The sequence below is a fragment of the Armigeres subalbatus genome, chromosome 3 (genome assembly GCF_024139115.2).
Source record: "Armigeres subalbatus isolate Guangzhou_Male chromosome 3, GZ_Asu_2, whole genome shotgun sequence".
Classification (NCBI taxonomy): domain Eukaryota; kingdom Metazoa; phylum Arthropoda; class Insecta; order Diptera; family Culicidae; genus Armigeres; species Armigeres subalbatus.
In genome coordinates, this window is record NC_085141.1 from 128,216,277 (window position 1) to 128,229,602 (window position 13,326).

The window sequence follows — 13,326 nt, forward strand, 5'->3', positions numbered from 1 at the left end:
TTGCTTGAAACATATCAAGATTTTTTGACGGTTTCTTTATTATATAATCATTTGTAATAAAGGTTGAAGATTTATAATGATCTAGATGTGTATCATACTTCTTGGAAATTCATAATAAACTTTGGAAATGCAATATTTGGTTGAAAATCGTATAGAATTATTCAGCTGCGAAATCAGTCCCGAAAGTTATATTGACATCCGAAATCACCTAATTTAGCGATACGTAATTTTAAAATGAACCATAAGTACAGTCTAGAAGTCTAAAATACTCTTTCACCCTTATTGAGTATTGAGTATTTTGAATCTTCAGCCGAGTTTTGCACATATTGTATTTTTTCATAATCTCTTAATGATCAATGATCAACTTTAACAACGTATTTTTGACAGGTAGTAATTGGTAGTAATATGTGATAACTAGTTGGTTTTGTTTAATTCGCCACTGCTACTGTTTGATACATAATTTGTGTCCTACCAACGACTCGGAACCTGGCCGCGTTTCTGACTATGTAACATTACCATATCGAGACTTACTAGGCCCTGGTATACTGCCAGTGTTGCACAGATTTTAAAATCAAGCGATGATGTTAAAATTTTGTGGCGATCAATCTGCAGTCCGTTTAAGTAATACCGCTATGTATGAAAGAGAGCTGATAAAACTATTTCCTTACATACAGTGAACATTCGATAATCGTCACACCCACACGACTACAACACTTCAGTTATGTCCTTTGTACAAATCTCCCTATCTGTTGGCAATCCCACGAAAGTTGTGACCTCTCCCACCCTATTGAGATTATTAGGCTAATACATAAAATTGCATTGCCTCATGATCGGAGAATTGCTCCTATCAATTACATCCAGATCACACGCACTACACTAAATCAAGTTTTTGACATGTTGTGATTACTCTTCTTGAATGCAACCATTTGCCCGGAGAACATGTCCAAAACAGTAGCAACCCTTATTTGCTATATTTCCAAAATCAGCATCCCTCTCTACCTGATGAATTTTGGGATCATTTTCAAAAAAGCGAAAACACTCAAACAAACTGCATCCCAATGCAGACTAGTTTTTGGAAAAAAAAGTTGAGGTGTGAAATCCATCGCATCAGGGGTTCCAGCCGCACACTGTTCGGTCGGAAGCCAGGATTAGGGTTTGTCATGGTGAGAAAGTCGGATGCTGTTTTTTTGCCTTCTTGGGCTTTCATTTGTCATTTTGAAAAAGATACTCTGTTCGAAAAACCGGGTCCAAAAAAGGGAGAGATTTTCGATTTTATGGTTCGTCATTGTCATCGGTGCTACTTCGGTTGTTGACTCAGTTGTCGAGTGTGTGTGTTCCTAAATGCGGTGTTTTGACTCTTTCCGAGGCCGATGATAATCTGTATCGTATTAAGTCAAGTGGTTAATTAGGACCTTGTGGATGGATGATGGTGCCAGTTTGGGATTATTTGTATTAGGGAGCGTTTCGGTTGTTGGGAGTCCGAGAGCTGAGTGTGGGAATTGAAGTACTAGAGTAGACAGTAGCGGTTCTTGTGGAAACGAATACCTGAAGATGTCTACCTGAGTTTGGAATGCGAGAAAGGATATACGAAGGGTCCCGTTAAGTTTCTTTAATTGAAGCACAAAGGGAAGTAAATTATGAGGACGTCTTTCGAGCCATCGTTCCCATGATATATTGTTGCTTTACTTTAAACGGGAGAGATTTCGACTGTAGCGTAATTATAGATTTCCGTTTTCGGTGCAACCTGGGACGGGTTGTTTTGCTACCTGAGCGGCGCATCCGAAAGGGTCATGTGCGAAAAACGAAGGGTTAAAAGTTCCCATACGGGAAACTCTGTAACGGTTTTGAAATCATGCCAGATGGCCTAGCGGGTTCCACATCTTAGACCAAGAAGGAAATCTTCAAAGGCGAAGATTCCCACCGATTCCGTAGCGGGACAGTTGCAATTTATTTTGCACTTCATAACGACAACAGATAATCCGTATTGATCTGGCGACTCCGGAGGAAAGCGAGAATGGCAAACACAAAGGAAAAAGTTCGATCGAAGGGATGATTTTCTGCATGAAATGCGTTAGGGGATTACTCGAGGAATCCTTTTGTAATGGACTCGTTGTCTGGCGCAAAAATCGATAATGGGGATTATGTTTTGTCTCTGTTGACTCAACTCGGCCACAATCCTTTCGATTGGAGAAAAAAGGCTGATGCTGGCGATGGTGTGCTCCGATTGCATTCCATGCCGTCGATGCACGGTGATTCAGAATGAATGGAATTATATCTATTTTTATTGTGAACGCAGAATTCTGTTTTTACACGATATATTTTTTTTCAATTTTGGGCTTATGCAAAATGTTTGCCGTATATTAATTACCATCTGATTCGTTATTGAATTAAGTTTTAGGATAGATTTTTACCATACACGTAGAGAGCAGGGACATACGGCCGAAAATGTCGTTAGGTCGAAAATATCGTTTAGCATAAGTCGTCATACGGCTGAAAATGTGGTTCAGCCGACCTGGTTGAAAAATCGTTTGGCCAAACAGGTTGTTTGATCGAAAGAATACCAAAATAGTCCTTTATCCGAAAATGTCATATGGACAAACCGGTCGACATTTTTGATCATATTACCCTTTAATTGCATATTATTCGGCAACTCGGCCGAACGAAAATCATTTTTTGTTAAATATCTTGGCTGTGCATATGTTTCGAAATGGACAAATTGATATGAAATTAGCGAAAAAGAATCCACATGTCTTGGAGGGACTCGAACCCTCAACCTCCTACTCTCTAGATAGGCGTGATAACCCCTACATAACAAGACCACTTAAAGGTCATGTTTGCGGAAAAGCCATCAGGATCCGAGTACCAACTTCCACCACGGTTAGCTCTTTTCTGCACTTTTTTTTTACTCGGATTCCTACAAGGTCCACTACGCCTGTAAATCAACCCAGCATGTCCACACAAGTCCCTAGAGCCTTCGCGTATTATGTACAATCCAAATTAGTTTGATGAAGACTCTCGAAATTGTTCTGGAATTCAGATCATTTGGTCTACCAGGTCAACTACGCCTGGTTTCAAACCGAAATCAACCCAACATGTCCACACAAATCCCTAGAGCCTTCGCGTATTATCTGCAATCCAAATTAGTCTGATGCAGATGTTCTAGGTTCTCCAAAGTGTTCTGGAATTCAGATAATTTCGTCTACAAGGTCAACTAAATACGTCTGGTTTCAAACCGAAATCAACACAAGTCCCAAGAGCCCTTGCGTATTATGTGGAGTACAAATTAGTTTGATGCAGATATTCTAGGTTCTCCAAGTTGTTCTGGAATTCAGATCATTTGGTCTACAAGGTTAACTACGCTTGGTTTCAAGCCGAAATCAACCCAGCATGTCCACAGAAGTTTTGAAACGCGTAGAGGGTTACGGCAAGGTGATGGTCTTTCGTGTCTACTATTCAACATCGCTTTGGAGGGAGTAATACGCAGGAAATGACACGAGTGGTACGATTTTCACGAAGTCCGTCCAGTTATTTGGTTTCGCCGACGACATTGATATCATGGCACGTAACTTTGAGAGGATGGAGGAAGCCTACATCAGATCGAAAACGGATTGGACTAGTCATCAATACGTCGAAGACGAAGTACATGATAGGAAGAGGCTCAAGAGAAGTCAATGTAAGCCACCCACCACAAGTTTCTATCGGTGGTGACGGAATCGAGGTGGTTGAAGAATTCGTGTACTTGGGCTCGCTGGTGACCGCCGATAACGATACCAGCAGAGAAATTCGGAAACGCATAGTGGCTGGAAATCGTACGTACTTTGGACTACGCAAGACGCTCCGATCGAATATAGTTCGCCGCCGTACCAAACTGACTATCTACAAAACGCTTATTAGACCGGTAGTTCTCTAAGGACACGAGACCTGGATGATGCTCGTGGAGTACCAACGCGCACTGGGAGTTTCGTAAGGAACATGTTGCGTACCATCTATGATGGGGTGCAGATGGCGGACGGTACGTGTAGGAGGCGAATGAACCACGAGTTGGATCAGCCTTTGGGGAGAACCATCCATCGTTCACACCGCGAAAATCGGAAGACTGCGATGGGCCGCGCACGTAGCCAGAATGTCCGATAGTAATCTGGTGAAAATGGTTCTCGACAACGACCCGACGGGAACAAGAAGGCGAGGTGCACAGCGGGCAAGGTGGATCGATCAGGTGGAGGACGATTTGCGGACCCTCCGCAGACTGCGTGGTTGGCGAAGTGCAGCTATGGACCGAGCTGAATGGAGAAGACTTTTATGTACAGCACAGGTCACTCCGGCCTTAGTCTGGTAATATATAAATAAATGTCCACAAAAGTCCCTAGAGCCCTTGCGGTAAATCTTAATCGGTAAATTTTATTTGGTAAATCGAAATCTTCTACATTTCAAATGGATCCAGCAAAAAAAAATTAGGGTCCCTAGAAACATAACAAACTAGAAAACTACAGGAAACTAGATTAAGTGGATAAGACAACCGTGAAAGAATTGTGAAAATTGCGTAGAAGTTGACCGGGAACCTGTTTGAAATCATGATTCTAATGATTTCTTGATCGCAGTTTTTGACCTGTTAACCAACATGCAATTAGAATGAAGTTTCTTATTATACAAGTTCCATGCAAATGGATGAGATCAAATTTGCGAAAAAGTTTAGTTACAAGATGAATCATCGCACAAATGTACCATGCGCCTCCATATGCTTTTATGTGTATATGTTGCTGAACAGTTTTCACAATCGCTACCTATCGTTTACCCTAAGAGGCTCATTTTTGCCCGAAAATCATTCACATTCAGATATCGTAATAACTTAGTATTTCAACTTATCTGAACATGCATTCATGCAAACATGTAAGTGACTTCAACGCCGTTAAAGCGATGATCCCTTTCATACTTTGTGACCAAATAATCTCGGAATTTTCCCAATCAAACAACAAACACCAGCAACTGGTCGATTTTAGAGGTCAAGATCTACAAATGCAACACATGATCATCGCGAATACAAATTTACATACTGTCATACTCATACTTTGAGTAGAACTGACCGATTAAGCCCATAAAGAAATCACTTACAATCAATTTTTCGTTACAATAGAAAGGTAAATATTTCGAAACTTTTCAAATGACTCTGGAGATAGTAGAATTTTTTTTGTAGTATTCAAAACGTGGGGCCCTCCTTAGCCGTGCGGTAAGATGCGCGGCTACAAAGCAAGACCATGCTGAGGGTGGCGGGGTTCGATTCCCGGTGCCGGTCTAGGCAATTTTCGGATTGGAAATTGTCTCGACTACCCTGGGCATAAAAGTATCATCGTGTTAGCCTCATGATATACGAATGCAGAAATGGTATCCTGGCTTAGAAACCTCGCAGTTAATAACTGTGGAAGTGCTTAATGAACACTAAGCTGCGAGGCGGCAATGTCCCAGTGTGGGGATGTAATGCCAATGAAGAAGAAGAAGAGAAAACGTGGGGCGCCAAACCTTATTGACCCTTCCCATTGTTAAAATGAGTTGATAGGATTTGTGAAACTAGCAACACTGTTAATTGAATGTGCTGAGGAAATGTAGAGTACGGTTGTGATGAATTCGGCGGCTTGCTTACGTAATAAGTGTACGGTCCCCTAGATTGTTAGTCACTTTAATTATATATCATGTTTTATAGTTACTTATTGAAAATAAATTCCAGCTTTGAAGCTGTGTGTAAGACTAAGACACTGCTGTCACATGAGTTTCATTCAAGCCAATAAAAAACCATCGCAACACCAGTACTGGCTTTTTAGCAGGTCATGCAGTTCCTGGTTGGTCACCCAGCTACAAGTGAGATGTCCAACGATTCCATCTTCCATGGTGTTCGCACCGGTCGGTCCGTAGACAGTCCACCCCAGTTTCGACCTGACTGCTATCGGCTCTTCCAGTCGGCCTATTCTAGACTCAATAGAAGCGTAAAGGTGGATATCCTTCAGCCCGATCAGAATATGCGGCGTTGTTCGGCAGGTCTCGAAAGTGGCTGTACTGCTTCACCACTTCTGACACACCTAGTTAATGCTGCGGAAGCTTGAGGTTCTCCACCGTGTGGGCACTCTTGATGAGGAAACGTTGCGCTGATCCTCGTGCAGAGAAGAGCATGCTTATACACTGCGAGTCTTTCCAGCGGTCCACGGCTGCGTTACACCACGAATTCTCAGTCGATCGATCAGCGTCTTCTCCACCAACGAAAGTATTCACCGAGTAGATGCCGGTATGCAGGCATCATACGGAAAATGACGAATGGTTTTGGTTGAATAGCGTGGATATTGCAATTCGAACCGGCCACTCGGCCATCTCGGTGGATGCCGAAGTGGATCGTGGCGCTCCTTGCACCCGCCGATGTTGCAACGTAAATTTAACTTGCAGCTGACAGTACCGTGCTCGTTCAGACATAGCTGACACAGCTTCCATCTGTGAACCGCTTCCCATCGCCCACTGTAGTGGAGTCTACGAAACTTCTCGCAGTTTCTTGGATCCGGTGATTTACTCTTCCACAGATCCTGCACGGCCTTCTCTCCTTCGCAGGCGGACTCGAATTTATACTCTCCACCGCGTCATGCGCGTGAAGGTACCCTTCGCTTGCTCTGCTTCTTGGGTTCGCCTTCTTCGAATTGAGCTCTCCGGACCAGGATGCTATTCCGTATGCCGCCACTTCACTTGCATCCTTCACTATACGTGACAGGAAATTGGACAACGTTCGCAGCGTCGCCACCTTGCTTTTTCTTCGGTATCGTATCCATTCCAGAGTTCCTGCAGGCAGTTCCTTCTCTACCAGCACTTGAATAAGCATGGGGTTCACCAAGTGCGAACTTAACCCAGTAGCATCTAAATGGTCAGCGTGCTGTTGGACCACCACACCGAAACTGATGAAACTCGCCAACCGGTCCGATTTCGGAGGTGCAGCGTTGCGCAATTTTGCAAGCAGTATGTTCAACAGGCGCTCAGGTCTCCCATACAGCAACTGCAGCGTGTCTATTATTTTCGGGCCTGATTTCGCCAATAGCAACCTACTTCTGACCGCTTCCAGCGCCTTACCTTTCAGGCACTCCTCTAGCTGAGTCAAATATTCCACTTCGGAAAATCTACATGCCTTTGTCGACGTCTCGTAGCTACTGACGAACATCGGTCATTCTTCCAACTTGCCAGAAAAAGTTGGCAACTTAGTGGACAGGAACTGCCGAGGTGACATTCATAGAAAATTTACCGTTTATCTAACTAGCGCTTCTTTACCGGTTGCAACGGCCACTATCGTTTATATTGTATTGTCGTGCTTTACAAATATTCAGGATTTCATTTAATTACTTTAACTAATATAATCCTCCTTCCTGCGTATGTTTTACTTACGGCTTATTTTTGTTTACCTTTTTTCTCCTGCTCACATACTCACACACACTAACGCCCATACTGCTACCCTGCTGCTACCATTTTGCCTCGACATCATCGGTTGTTTGCGAAGCGGATGCACCGTGCACAAAGCAATCACCTTGAGCCGATCTCCGCCTTCTGGTACTCGTCTCGCTTCAGCGGCACTATCTTCGTTCGCACATTTTCTCTGACCATGCTCCTAATTCGTGTAGCGGCCGGAACGGCCTCGATTTCCAACCCATCTCGTTTCCTTCTGCAGTTCGATGCGAATCGTCGTCAATGAAATTCGACAGCGCTTCTACGTACAGAACCTGCGAGTAGAGATGAAGAGGATTGGCATTTGGTGTATGTAAGGTGCAAAAATGTCGATCGAAAAACCCAAGGTTGGCTCCACTACCGAAGTCGCGCGTAATATCGCATTTGCCACTGTTCTGCCATACCGGCATGGACTATTGTTTACCGCTGACTGTCACGGTTGGTCGCGGATAGGAGAAAAGGGAAACCTGCCTGTTCACCTGTATGACAACGAGGGCTGTCCACCTTGAGATTGCTCACAGCTTGATGGCTCAAGCGTGTCTGATGGCGATACGGCGGTTCGTGTGCCGTAGAGGTAAGCCTCTAGAATTTTACTCAGTCACGGCACGAACTTCCAAGCAGCGAGCAAGACAATCGTACAGCAAATCGGCATCGAGTGCGAAGACGAGTTCACGGATTCCAGAACTCGCTGGAACTTCAAACCGCCCAGCGCACCTCACATGGGTGGTGTTTGGGAGCGATTGGTCCTCTCCCTTTAGGTACCAATAACCGTGCTGAACGACGGCCCACGAAGTGTTGCTGACAACGATTGCGGAGTCTGAAGACCTAATCAATTCCCGGCTGTTGACATACGTCGGACTGGAACCGGGAACAGAAGAAGCGTTGACGCCAAACTATTTTGTTCGTGGCATCGGTACGATCGGTGAAGACCATCCTGTTCCACCTATGAGCGAAGCCGAAGCACGTCGAGACCGATACAAGCGGTCGCAGCGTCTGGCGGACATACTGTGGGTTCGGTGGGTATCCGAGTATTTGCTTGTAGGGAAACTATTTTAGAAATCTGAAACAAAAAATCAAAAGTGCAGCATATGTGAACCGGCTGGACCAGAAGAATTGATCTGATGTTGGTTCAAAATCAGGCAATCAGGAAACGAGAAAACATTTTATTGAGAAGTATCAAAATCACCTTAATTTAAAAAACGTCGTAAGTCCAAAAGAGAGTCTCTCTTTGTTTACTTTCTCTTTCAATTATTATGAAGCCATACTAACAGTTAAATCGGATTTTTCAATAGAGATCTGAAGAAAATAGCTTTCTATCGTGTTGAGGTTGTTGCAATATATGCCAAACTAGTTTAGATATTAGTGAAAAATAGCGTGATAAAAGATAGTCTCTCATTTGGACATACGACGTTTCCAAAAACCATGCTAGAATTCGTTTTATCAATCTTTGTCAAAGTGAAAAATTCCCAAACAATGAGTTCACAGTCAAACATGTTGAATGCGCGGAGCACAAAAAGGCACGTTTCTCAACATGATATGGATATGATATAATTAATCAGTTGTTTATCACTTTTTTTTTAATTTTTCGTGAAGAAAAATTTACACAAACTTTTCAGAAAAACATAAACAAAAATTCAATTAATTGCATATTATTCGGCAACTCGGCCGTACGAAAACCATTTTTTTGTTAAATATCTTGGCTGTGCATATGCACAGCACATGTTTCGAAATGGACAAATTGATATGAAATTTGCGAAAAAGAATCCAGAATACCAGCCCGCCCAACCTGTTGTTGGGAGGCATGGAGTGCGATCCTCTCGCTTAATAAACAATGTGCACTCGCTTGAATGTGGATATACAACAGTAAAGCACATGAGGAGATTGGACAAATCAAGCATCCGAAAGATATTCAATTTGCAAAAAAGATGCACAGCCAAGATATTTAACACAAAAATAAACAAAAATTGTTTTTCTCCGCATTAACAGTGAACTCTCGGATGAATTTTGACATGAAAGTGAATCCGATGGATTTTTAATTTCAACCTTGATAATTATACAACTACTATAGTTGGCGAAACATGTTTATGCAACACTAATAACAGCAACTTGTAATTTATTTATTACCTATATGAGAAATTCCTTGATTTTTATATCTAAGAATTCCAATCGGATTTTTTTCTTCAGAAAATCCCATTGAAATTTATCCAAAAATTAACCAAAGCCTTAAAATGTCAAGAAAATCTCTGATTTTTAACAAAAATCCTGTGTAATAATTTCAGGTGTATTTAACATCGAGGTTTCACCCAGGAAGAATGTATGGATGAGTTGTAGACAATTTTCGAAGCAACTCCTGGAAAATTTTCTTCATTGGAGAAATTCTTAGAAGTAGGTATTCCTTCCAATAAACAAATATAATCAAAATCAATAAAAAATAATCAGATTCCTAAAAAAAACAGTTCCGATTTTACTTTTCGTGATCACTGTGCCTCGGTCGTCTACGCGGTCGGATGGTTTGTTACAGACTGAAAATCGAAACGTTGCATAATTTCCAAACCAATCATGCATACGTCCACGGTATTCAACCGACGTGGAACCCTTCCACCTCACAGAAGGAACCACCAAATTCTCGAACAGCTGCCGCCTGATGCTCTATGGTAATTTATTGTAAAAAAGAGGGATTCTGTTTTCTACCTGCATGCCGTCCGTGGTGCACCTTTCTGTTGTTCATTATACATACCGATTTTTTCACCCATCGTTGTATAAATATCCTAATTCCGGATTGGGACCCTCTTTCCTCCCGAGCTCCGAGCGACATGGAAATATACATTTTCATTTGAATGCACGCGTCCGAATTTGTGCCTCTGGGTGGCGGTGCGGTGTCATATTCTCTATTTTTCCGGTAACCTTTTGGGTAATTTTCGGCACGGGCTGCATGCAGATGTGCAACCGACAAGGAAGGGACATATTTGAACGGTTTTAGAATGATCCGGAAGAGCAAGGTAATCAAATCGAATGGCATAGGAGAATCCGAATTTTAATTCGAATTCGCCGCCAGACGGGTTGACAATGCATGGTGGAACGGTTCGTTTAAGTTAATAACAATGCCAGCGAATAAAAACCAAGCTCTCGAGTTCGTTGTCATTTGAAAGCTAAAGGTGTTTAGGATTTCTTCTCCTTCAAGTGTACTTTAAATCAATATTTGAATATTGGAAAACAAACCTCAAAGGGAGACCCTGTTGAAACTGAGAGTTTTCATCCGGTACGATGTTTGTCCCATGTTAGAATGTACTTTTGCTGTAATTCAAACAAAAATTAAACACGATTGTGGGACGACTTGTGGATGCATGCAATATGAACATAAGTTTTTTTTTGTTGCAAATTTTGTATCTACAATGTACTTGAAAATGAAAATTTGTCGTACATCATTAGTAACAGAAATTTTGAAATGTCTATTGAATTCTGTTATAGAATTATTCTCACAATCAAACCCCCTTCATTCTTCACACCAAAATAAGGATCACAAATAGGATGACAAAATGACACATAAATCAACATCGGAAAGCTATCAAATACAGTCCGACACAAAAGCAAAAGTCGCACATCTTGCACAATGGCCTAATAAATAAAAATTTTCCACCGATCATCGACGGACCAAGGGAAGGAACCTTTCCCATCGAGATCGAAAACACGCCGTTACAAAACCATGACAAGTCATTTCGAATCGAATGTGCAAAAAAAAATGCGTTAACTATACGAAATCATATCTGCTGGGATTACGGTGTTCGATGGATATCGCATTTTTTAAAACACGTACATGTTCGGTCGAAAATTTTAAACTGCCTCATCCTCCGATTCCCAACCCTTGCCTGGCAGAAATCGTCCGTCTTCGCCGGAAGGGTGATAGTTCAACGGTAACAGTCATCATCGGGACCCCGGCGATATAGAGTAAAAGGGTTCAATTATTGATTAATGTCAGTATGTGACATGGGACAATAGAGATCCGGACCGAGGGACCAAATTGACTGGTGTCCCACACGTCGCCGTCACCGTTCCTGCAGTCAGTCAATAGTTCGGGAGTGGAATCCCAAGGCCGAGTCTTAGGGATTGGGTTGAAAAAAATGGTTTATCTCTTCCGCAGGGCTACCACCAGGCGGAGTGTGTAGACTGGCTGGCGCAGTTACGGTGCAAATTTTAGATTTTTTTTGTCCCATCACGAACGATGAGTGAGTTTAGACAAAAAGGGTGGTTTATTTGTTTGGATTCACGTACAGCTTCTATTGGGAGTGAAAAATATTGATTTTAAAATTCAAGAGGTATTTATAGCTCCTAGCTGCGTGTGTGGCAAAATAGCGCCGCTTATGAATGTTAAAGAAAATACCAAAACGAGTTTAAAAAACCTGGTTTACTGTGTTTGCAAAAACTCGCAAACTTTGGCACGATATGTTGACGCTGCTGATTTTTTGATATTTTTTCTAATGCCAAAACAATTTTTGTCAACAATAATTTTCTCGATTGTTGTGTTAAAATCTTATAAACCTGCGAAAAATATAATATTTGAATAAATTTGTATGATAAGAGAAAGAAAGCTATTCCGCAAAAACATGTGTTGTACAACAATTTGGTTAAAAGACAAAAAAGTCAAAATTCTTTAAAGGGGAGGTTTCCCACATAAAATGTATAAAGTTTGTTATAATAAAGTTTGTATATATATAAAAAAATAGAAACTAAGCTTTTTCGCCAAAGCTGTTTGTAGCAGTATTCGTTATAACATTGCATTGTGATAGCAGAGCTTATTCGATGCTCCAATAACATTTTCTACATCCTACTCCAAGTTCCCACCTGTTTTAATTTCACCTTTATTTTTTGTTGCTGCTGATTTTTGTGGCTTGTTTATAGTTTAGCAAGACGAAACAATTTAATTGAATTAAGTTTGTGAAATAAGTAAGTGTAAAATGGCTATTTGGTCATAAAACCTTTCAGGCTCAAGAGGTCATATATGGAAAATGGAAAATGGATGTATAAAACCGCACAATGGATAAAAATTATCTCTATCTTCAGTTAAAGCTTGAAATCAACTAATCTAAATACCATCCATGGGCAATCAAGGCCTTACGACAACTTAGGACGTCCTGAACATGGTAAAGTTTGGTAATAGAGAATATGAGGCATATTGGCAGCTTACTGTACTCTTTCAAAATAGATTTATTTTTAAACGTATATCCGTAGAATTATCTTTATTGGACGTCCTAGGCCATCCAAACTATTCTTGAGTTTAGGACTTGAGATCTACAGGTGCAAAACCTTTTTTCGTTACTCAAAGTTTCTAGATGGATTAAACCTTGTCCGGTTCTCTATTGAATATTGAATATTGTTTTCACTATTCTTTCTTCCGACATCCGAACTAAGTGGCCTGCCCACAGAAGTCTGCCGTTTTTAGACGATTCTAAAGTTTTTCTTCTATGTAGACTTGACACAGCTCGGTATTCATGCGTCTGCGCCACCAGCCGTTTTCTAGTTGCCCTTCGAGTATTGTACGCAGCATTTTCGTTTCTTTTAATCCACGTTTCATGTTCGCAAAGGGCTACTTGTTGATCCAGAATTTCATACAAAGCAAATTCCGCTGTCTGCATGTTCCGGGACCGAAAGACTTGAAATCTTCAATTGCTAAAAAGCTTTTTTGGTTACGCTAAGCTTTGACAAGCATTCATTTATATTTATTTCAACTCCTGGAATATCAACTTACATCTGAAGATAGTTTAGATATTCTAAACTGTTGATACGTAGGTACTCAACTATATCCATTAAGTCTCCTAGAAATCTACAGACATCGTAAGATAGTTTTTTTTCTATTCTTTTCTTTTTTTC